Here is an 8,961-nt window from a genome sequence, read left to right as displayed (position 1 = left end):
CACAATTGTTTTGGCTTTTTCATAGCCCTTTGGTTTACCATGTAAATTTTAAAATCAACTTATCAAAGTTAAAATGCCTGTGTTGATGATTGCATTGAATCTATAGATCTATATGGGGAGAGTGAACATCATAATAATAATATGTGTTCTAGTTCACAAACACTGTATATCTCTTCATTTAGGTCATTAATTTTTTTCATGGTGTTTTGTAGTTTTCAGTGCAGAGGTCGTCTTTGTCTTTTGTTAAATTTATTAAGTTTTAAGTGTTTAGGTCTTTTGATACTACTGTAAATAGAATTTTTTTTAAGATTTTATTTATTTTGACAGAGAGACAGCAAGAGAGGGAACACAAGCAGGGGGAGTGGGAGAGGGAAAAGCAGGCTTCCCACTGAGCAGAGAGCCCGATGTGGGGCTCGATCCCAGGACCCTAGGATCATGACCTGAGCTGAAGGCAGACACTTAATGACAGCCACCCAGGTGCTCCTGTAAATAGAATTTAATTTTTTTTTGCATCTTCCAATTGTAGCTAGTATATAGAAATACGTATTTTTCTGTATATTGTCCTGTGTCCTTTGACTTTGTTAAATAAGTCTAGTAGTTGTTCTTTAGTGTTTCTTAGGTTGTTCTGTGTAAATAATTATGTTTTCTGCAAAATGTTTTTAGTTTTACTTGTTCCTTTCCAGTCTTTATGCTTTTTTCCCCTTACTTTATTGCACCAATTAGAAGCAATATTGAATAGGAAGGTGGGGTGGATATCCTTGCTTTGTTACCAGTTTTGAGGTGGGTGGCATTCAGTATTTCACCATTGGCTATTATGCTAGCTGTAGGATTTTGTATGGATTCTTTTGTTAGATTGAAGAAGTTCCTTTCTATTCCTAATTTTTTGAGAATTTCTAATCCTAAATGAGTGTGGAATTTTGAATTTTTTCTTCAGTTATTAAGATCATAATGCTTTTATCTTTTTTTTCTATTAATATGGTGAATTATATTGATTTTTGAATGTTGAACCAACTTTACAACTTTGGAATAAATCTGCTGGTCCTGATGTATTGTCCTGGTTTTTATTTCATTTGTATAGTGCTGGATTTGATTTGGTAACATTCTGTTAACGACTTTTAGCATCTATATTCATGAGGGATATAAATCTTTAACCTTATTTTCTTATCTTTGTTAGGTTTTGGTATCATGATTTTCATATCGGCCTCTTAAAGTGTGATGGGAGGTGTTTCCTCTTTATTTTCTGAGTTTGTATAAAATTTGTATCAGTATCCCTAAATGTTTGATGAAGTTATGGGATTGAATTTATTTGAGTGATTTATTAATTCACCACTGAAACCATCTGGTCCTGAATGTTTCTTTGAGGGAAATTTTTTTGATAAACAATTTAAAAAGTATTGAGCTATTCTGATATTTTATTTTATTCTTATATCTGTTTTGGTAAATTCTATGTTTCAAGGACTTTGTCCATTTCATGTAAGCTATCAAATTTATTGTTATAAATTTTCCAAGTATTCCCTTATTAGTCTTTTAATGCCTGTAGGATCTGTAGTGATGTACCTTATTTCATTGGGGTGATACCCATTCTCATTTTGACATTGATAATTTCTTTTTTAAATTAATTTTGCTAGGAATTAATTTTATTAATCTTTTCAAAGAACTAAATTTTGGCTTTTATCTCTGTTGTTTGTAAGTCTTCTGTTCATTGATTTCTGTTATCTTAAAATATCCACCTTACTACTTAACTTTGGGTTTACTTTTTTTTTTTGTATCTTTCCTATTTTGGAAACTCACTTGGTTTTAAACCTCTTTTCTCAGGAGTATATAAAATTATTTCTCTCGGGGCGCCTGGGTGGCTCAGTTGGTTAAGCGACTGCCTTCGGCTCAGGTCATGATTCTGGAGTCCCGGAATCGAGTCCCACATCGGGCTTCCTGCTCAGCGGGGAGTCTGCTTCTCCCTCTGACCCTCTTCCCTCTCGTGCTTTCTATCTCTCATTCTCTCTCTCTCTCTCTCAAATAAATAAATAAAATCTTAAAAAAAATAAAAAATAAAAAATAAATTATTTCTCTCTAAGGACTGCTTTAGCTGCATCCCATAACTTTCAAAGTTGTATTTTCTCATTCAGGTCAAAGTATTTTCTAACTTCCATTGTGATTTCTTATTTGATCCAAAGTTTATTTAGAAATAGATTGTTTAATGTCCAAATGTTTGGGAATTTTCTAACCTTTTTTCCTTTTGATTCCTAATTCAATTATTTGTGTCCAGAGAATATATTTCATAAGATTTCAATTCTTTGAAATTTATTGAGACTTGTTTTATGGCACAGGATATGGCCTATCTCAGCAAATGTCCTAGGTACACTTGAAAAGAATGCATATCCTGTGGTAGTTAGGTATAGTGTTCTGATTAGCATTAGGTCAAGGCAGTGAGTAGTGTTGTTCAAATCGTCTAAAACTGTACTGATTTCTTATTTAATTTTTCTATCAACTACTGAGAAGGTGCTACCTTTAGCCTGCAATGTCATAAGATTTCTCTCCATCCTCCCACCCTAAATCAAGTCTTTCCTCTCTGGCAGCAAAGCTGCTGGACTGGAAGACTGCCATTCTTGCAGACTGAGCTGCATGGGGGTTGGGGGGAGAGTAGACCTGAGCTGTTCTTACCTGAATCTTTAGCAGGTTTTCAATGTGTTGGCCATCTCTGATAGATTTCTATTGCCCTAAAGTGGGTGTTTTTGACAATTTTGTCTAGTCTGTCTATCTGTCATCTACCTACATACCTACCTACCTACCTACCTATTAGTGGAGGAGAATTGCTGGCCTCTTCTTTAGAAACCGATTTTATGGTAATATTTTAATATGATGTCTTTAACCTTTATTAAAAATATTGAGAACATTTCTGCATCTTCTCTAAAACCCCTGTTGGTGGTTTTTTAAGTTGTTAATGTTGTTTGTCCAGAATAAGTGGGAAAAACTCCCTTCAGGATGTAGTATAGAAGGCCCCTATGCCCTTTATGACTTACTTGGTTCCTTCATAACATTCACCAGTTGAATCACAAGAAGTAAAACATTTGCTAGAAATGAATATTATAAATTAGAATTTTATTCTTGAAAACTCATTTCATACCATAAAATACCAAGACATCACAAATGTTCTTCAAAATCATACAAGTATTTGCTTTTACAAACATTATGTAGAATTTCATTCAAGAAATACTTATTGAGAGATTGCCATGTGCCAGAGACTGTGCCAGGCACCAGGAATAAAAACAAATGTACTCAGGAGGCACAGCTCCTGCCCTCCCCTCAGAGCTAACAGTCCAACAGGTGAGAGAGATGGTTATGCAGACAATTACAATCAAGTGTGAAATGGACAATGGCAGAGGAAGTCTGAGTTTTAGGATTGTGCCCAGTATTTGTGTTTGCTCCCACAATTTTTTTCCTGGTCTTTGGAATCCTTGAGGCTTTTGAAATAAAATATCATTAAAGCCTAGACTAAAGACATGTCTTCCATGGTAAGTTTCTGAATGGTAAATACTTGGGGAGGGACAGTTTCCTTGGGAAAGGTTTCTCCTATTCTAAATTTGTGAATGTACATTAGATCACTTGGGAAGCTTTAAAAAAATACCCTTGACTGGATCTGGTGAGGCCCAAGACCCAATTTTTTAAAGTACTCAATGACTTTAGCATGCAACCGTGGTTAAGAACTATCATAGCCTTTGTTTCCAGTTTCCTCAACATTTGACACCTGTAACAAAAGAAGCCTCCTTCAATGGTTTTTGTTAAATTTTCTGGGAAATTCTTCTTCACAATACTTAGGGCTTCCTTCTATTGCTCTGGTGTCTTGTAGAAAGTGAGCCCTTATCATCAACACTTGAAGATTCTAAAGAACACGGGACACTCATTCCTCTCTCTCTCTTACTCATCCCCAAGTGAGATGGAGAAATTCATCTGATTGGTTAGCATCTGACACCCACTGAGCCACATTCTGTATTGCAGATGTAGTTACTTTGCTCTACCCATATCCTTTGCTTCTATCCCATAGTGATAATAAAAACAGCTAAGTGGTACTTATTGAATGCTTACCATATGGCAGCTGCTGTCCTAAGCCTTTTACATGAATGAATTCATTACATCCTCATACCAACCTGATGATGTACATTCTATGGTTATACCACTTTAGATTTGAGGAAGCTAAAGCTTAAGGAGATTAAGTAACTTGTCTGAGGACACACTGTCATTGGACTGGGATTTCAATCCAGACCACTTGGCTCCAGAGCATATTCTCTTAACCTCCATGCTACTCCACTGCTAAGGGGCTAGCCTGGCCTTTGTTCCACAAGTGGTCAGCACAGTTGGAGGCCAGTGGTAAGTGCATATTTGCCGGCAGGCATTCTCCATTCTCCATTCTACTGGTAACTGGGTCTATAAGCCTCTCTGTGCAGCCTGCTGCACAGGTGCAACTCTACTCCCAAGTGGGTACCATGGTCCAGAATTGAGGAGGGGGGTAAGGGTTCCCTTGAATCAACATATACTCAGACTTTAAACTGTCTAGGAGTTCTGCACTTAAGGCGTTGGAATCTCTAACAATTTTGTGCTTAAGTTTCTCATCCCAAAGAGATCCTTAACTCACACTATACACTTCTTCCTTGGATTTTACTTTGCCTGTTCTTAAGCATGTTGGGAAGAGGCAATGCCTTTGTTAAGTGGCATAAGGATTCACTATATATGATTATGCATCCATGAAAAAAGTTTTCTACCTTACAAATCAGTTCATTGTGATTGTATATTGCTATTGATTATACTAGTCTAGTCCCAACCAACTACATGGCTTCAGTTGCTATGATCACATGGCTTTAAACATGAGTTTTGTTTATCACCCAAGGTGTTTTATTTTTAAGAGCAAAGGTTTTTAAAGTTCAGATGTTTTAACTAAAGCCATTATAAGTAGAAGGTTCCTAGTAACAGAAAAAAAGTTTTCCTCTCCTGGTAAACCTCAATGAACTAACGAGAATTCTGTAATACCTTGTATTTTCCTTTTTGTCTAAATACAAATCTTAGTTTTAGAAGACTGCATAAAGATCAATACTGTTTTAGAAAATTAAGTTTCATGATAGGTTCTTTATTAAAAGCCACTTTAAACACTTTTTCAAAGTAGGTATTGATTTTAACTTTAGTTTATTGCTATATAGCAGGGATGGGCAAACTACAGCTCGTGGGCCAAATCTGGCTGCTGCTAGTTTTTGTGAAGTTTTATTGGAACATAGTCACGTTCCTTCTACGTGTTATCCATTGCCACTTTCACCTTATAATGGCAGAATTGAGTAATTGCAACAGAAACTGGCCAGAAAAACCTAAAATAGTTACTATCTGGCTATTTACAGAATAAGTCAGTGGTTGCCTGCTATTGTATAGCAATCCCCCCACCCCGCCCCCATCTCCTATCCCATCATGCCTAATTTGCTGCTTCTCATTTTGTCTTGGGTTCCTGATTTTTTATTTTACAAGTGAATAACTATTACCTCATTCAGGTTAGCATTTTTTTTATTTATTTTTTTTAAGATTTTTTTTTAAGATTTTATTTATTTATTTGACAGAGAGAGAATGAGAGAGAGAGAGCACGAGAGGGAAGAGGGTCAGAGGGAGAAGCAGATTCCCTGCTGAGCAGGGAGCCCGATGTGGGACTCGATCCCGGAACTCCAGGATCATGACCTGAGCCGAAGGCAGTTGCTTAACCAACTGAGCCACCCAGGCGCCCCAGCATTTTTATTTTTTTTAAAGATTTTATTTATTTATTTGACAGAGAAAGAGAGCGAGCAAGAGAGACAAGCAGAGGGAGCGGGAGCAGGAGAAGCAGACTCCCTCCTGAGCAAGGAGCCCAATGTGGGACTCGATCCCAGGACCCTGGGATCAGGATCTGAGCCAAAGGCAGATGCTTAACTGACTGAGCCACCCAGGCATCCCCAGGTTAGCATTTTTAGAGGAACAAAACAAAACACAACTGCCTCCTTACTTGTGCAGTACTTTTCTGTGTGTCAGTGATTCTCTGGTGAAAATAATTACCCTGATCACAGTTTTCCTAATACAAGGTAAACCTTTTCAAGTTTATATGATCAAGTATTTTTTCAGCTCAGAAAATCTTTTATTATAACTTTATTTTTATTTGTTTTGGTTCCTATTGCTTTAGGATTGGTGATCCAGAGCTAACCTCTTTGTCATTTTCATCTCTTTATCCTTCCCAAACCATCTTGGATGCCAATAAATTTGTTAGCAACATCACCTCTTTTATTCTCTGCTTTGATATTTCTGTTCTTTTAACTGCATCCAAATGTGTTTCACTGGATTTTTTAATCTTTTTGTATTTTTTTTTTTCATCTTAGCCAGCTTTCTTTTCTTTTCAGCCTGCATCTGTCTGTTGGCGTCTGCTCTTCTTATTCTCTGCTGCAGTTTCCTAAGAGGCCATTTCTTTTTGCTTCCTATTAAAATCACCAAGCAGATAGCTTCTGAAGCTTCTCCTGTTTCCTCGACTTGTGAGATTCAAGGAGAAAATATTGAGAAGGATATTTTCTAAGATAGGCTTTTATTCTGTTTTCAGAGTAACATGCATGTGGGGCCCATGTAGATTTGTTGTTGAGACTTTTTTGTTTTTTTCATATTTACCAATCTTTAAATGAGGAGGGATCATGATGTTTGTTAAGACACAGGACGGACAGATTGCTCCCCAATAGCACCCTCTCTGTGGGTGTTGCATGAATACTCTTCTTAGATCTAAAGCTCAATGGTAAGTTGATGGCCATTGTATGGATATACCACAGTTTATTTTTCTATTCCAATGTCAGTGGATGTTTGGGTTTTTAGTTTAGGGGCTATCATGAAAAGTACTGCTATGAACATTCTTGTCATGCCTATTGGTGCACACACTCATGTATTTCTACTGCATATATATCTAGGAGATGAAATGCCAGGTCATGGGGTATGCATGCTTTCAAACTTGGCAGATAAGGTCAATGTACTATGAATATGAAGCCAAAACTACGTAAGAAATATTCAATAACATTTCTTTTTGTTTGATTCAGCAAGCCAGAATATCCTCCTAGTTAACAAAATGTTGAAATGAGACATGAGAAAATTTTCTCTTGAAGTAGAGCATCTGGGAAACACCGAAGAGAATAAACTCCTTCGTTTATTATTACTGAAAATAATTTTAAATTATTGGAAGTTTATGGAGAAGAAAGATCTTTCCTCATGAATTACACATTGACAAGTCCATAAGAGTTGCACATCTTGGGAGAAGCATAGATTATTGGAATTCCATATGATGATTTGTACAGCTTCTTTTTAAAAAAGATAACCTGTAAAAACACACACACACACACACACACAAAACCACAAATGTTTGATTATGTCATCTTTTAAGAAACAATCATTATCAGACCAATACATACAAAAAATTACTGCGATACAATTACAAAGAGCCTTGGTTCAGAAGCCAGACATTGCCAGACGTATCCCAGCTCTGCCACTTATGAGCCCCATGATCCGAATGTTTCTTAACTCACAGGGTCTCAGTTTCCAAATTACAGGACTTACAAACCTTACATTAACTGAATTATAACTGAAAACTTACTATGTGTACACTGTAAAAAAATTCAAACTACAAAAGGATATAAACATGAGGAAAGTATATCTATTTCCCCCCAGTCCCCAGGTCTACTGACAAATACTTAACCAATTTCTTGTTGATCTTTCCAGAAATATTTAATGTGTATTGTAGGCCTCATGAATGCACATATGTTTGTATATATACAAACATATTTCTAGCTTTTAATCAAGGGATATGACACATATGAGAAAATAACAGAAAACCAATGTGCAGCTTAGTGAATTCATGTTAAATATTCATCTGTGTAAATACCACCCAGGTCAAGAAGTCCTATAAGCTCCCACTTACTCCTTCCCAATCACAACCATCTCTATTCTCTAAAAGTTATCACTATTCTGATTTTTATTTGATTTTTTCTGTATTCACTTTCTTGATTTTCTTCATATCTTTACCTCCTAAATATGTATTCCTAAATGCCATAGTTTAGTGCTGATTTTAAACTTTATATAAACAGATTCATACTGTAAGACTTCTGTTTTGGATTTGATACTTACAACATAGGTGAATCTTACAAATATAGTATTCAGTTGTCTTCATTTATTTTAACTGCTACATAGTAGGAATTGACAAACTTCTTCTGAAAGGGCCTGATAGTAAGTATTTTAGACTTTGTGGGCCAATAAACAAAATTGAGGATATTATGTAGGTCCTCAATAAGAGAAAACAAACTTTCACAAAATTTTTGATAAAATTCAAAAGATAGTAATAATAACTGACTACAGGTTTGTTTTTAATATAAGTCTACTAATGAGAAAAATGGAAGTCTTATTTAGGGGATAACATTTTGCTCAATTGAGGTTCAGATCATCAAAATTGATTACATATCACCAATAGCCGATAAACATTTACAGTGAGACCCCCCCCAACACACACCCCCATTTCAGCTTTGAACATATCTGTCAAACAGATATGTGCTGCCAACACTGATTATCAATCCATGAGCATATGCTTTTCATTGTGCATATTTACTGCTTGGGAGGCATTTACAGAACTCCATTAGATTCTTCTCTTGATATTTCCCTCTTAGCATGTCATTACAACGTATATTAATTGCTTCCAGTTGAAGGTTAAGTGGACATTCCTCCATCGCACAGTTAAAGAGACTTTGATATAGGAAGATTTCCTTTGCACTTGTTTCAAGGTCCAAAAAATGCTCCTGGAGGTGTAAACTCAGAAAACATATTCACTGCAACTATGTGTGGGAATTAAAATCTTGCTTCTTGTTCTAACTTGTGACAGCACAGGAAGTGGATAAAGCAGCTTGCCATTACTTGTGATTCAACGTTAGTTGCCACTGAAATGAT

At 36.0% G+C, this 8,961-nt stretch overlaps 1 protein-coding gene across 1 annotated transcript in view; it reads right to left on the bottom strand.

Annotated features, from left to right (window-relative positions):
- Positions 1-4,455: 4,455 nt before the first annotated feature.
- The window catches only part of CFAP91 (cilia and flagella associated protein 91), a 97,580-nt gene continuing 93,074 nt past the window's right edge, over positions 4,456-8,961 (bottom strand). Inside the window, exon 18 of the mRNA XM_025874815.2 lies at positions 4,456-7,346. The gene's annotated coding sequence lies outside the window, so the exon portion shown is untranslated. The remainder of the gene's footprint in view (positions 7,347-8,961) is intronic.

Source organism: Callorhinus ursinus, unplaced genomic scaffold, assembly GCF_003265705.2.
Source record: "Callorhinus ursinus isolate GAN/ISIS: 27379988/994484 unplaced genomic scaffold, GSC_fseal_2.0 scaffold1, whole genome shotgun sequence".
Taxonomy (NCBI): Eukaryota; Metazoa; Chordata; class Mammalia; order Carnivora; family Otariidae; genus Callorhinus; species Callorhinus ursinus.
This window is presented reverse-complemented; position numbering and strand designations above follow the sequence as displayed.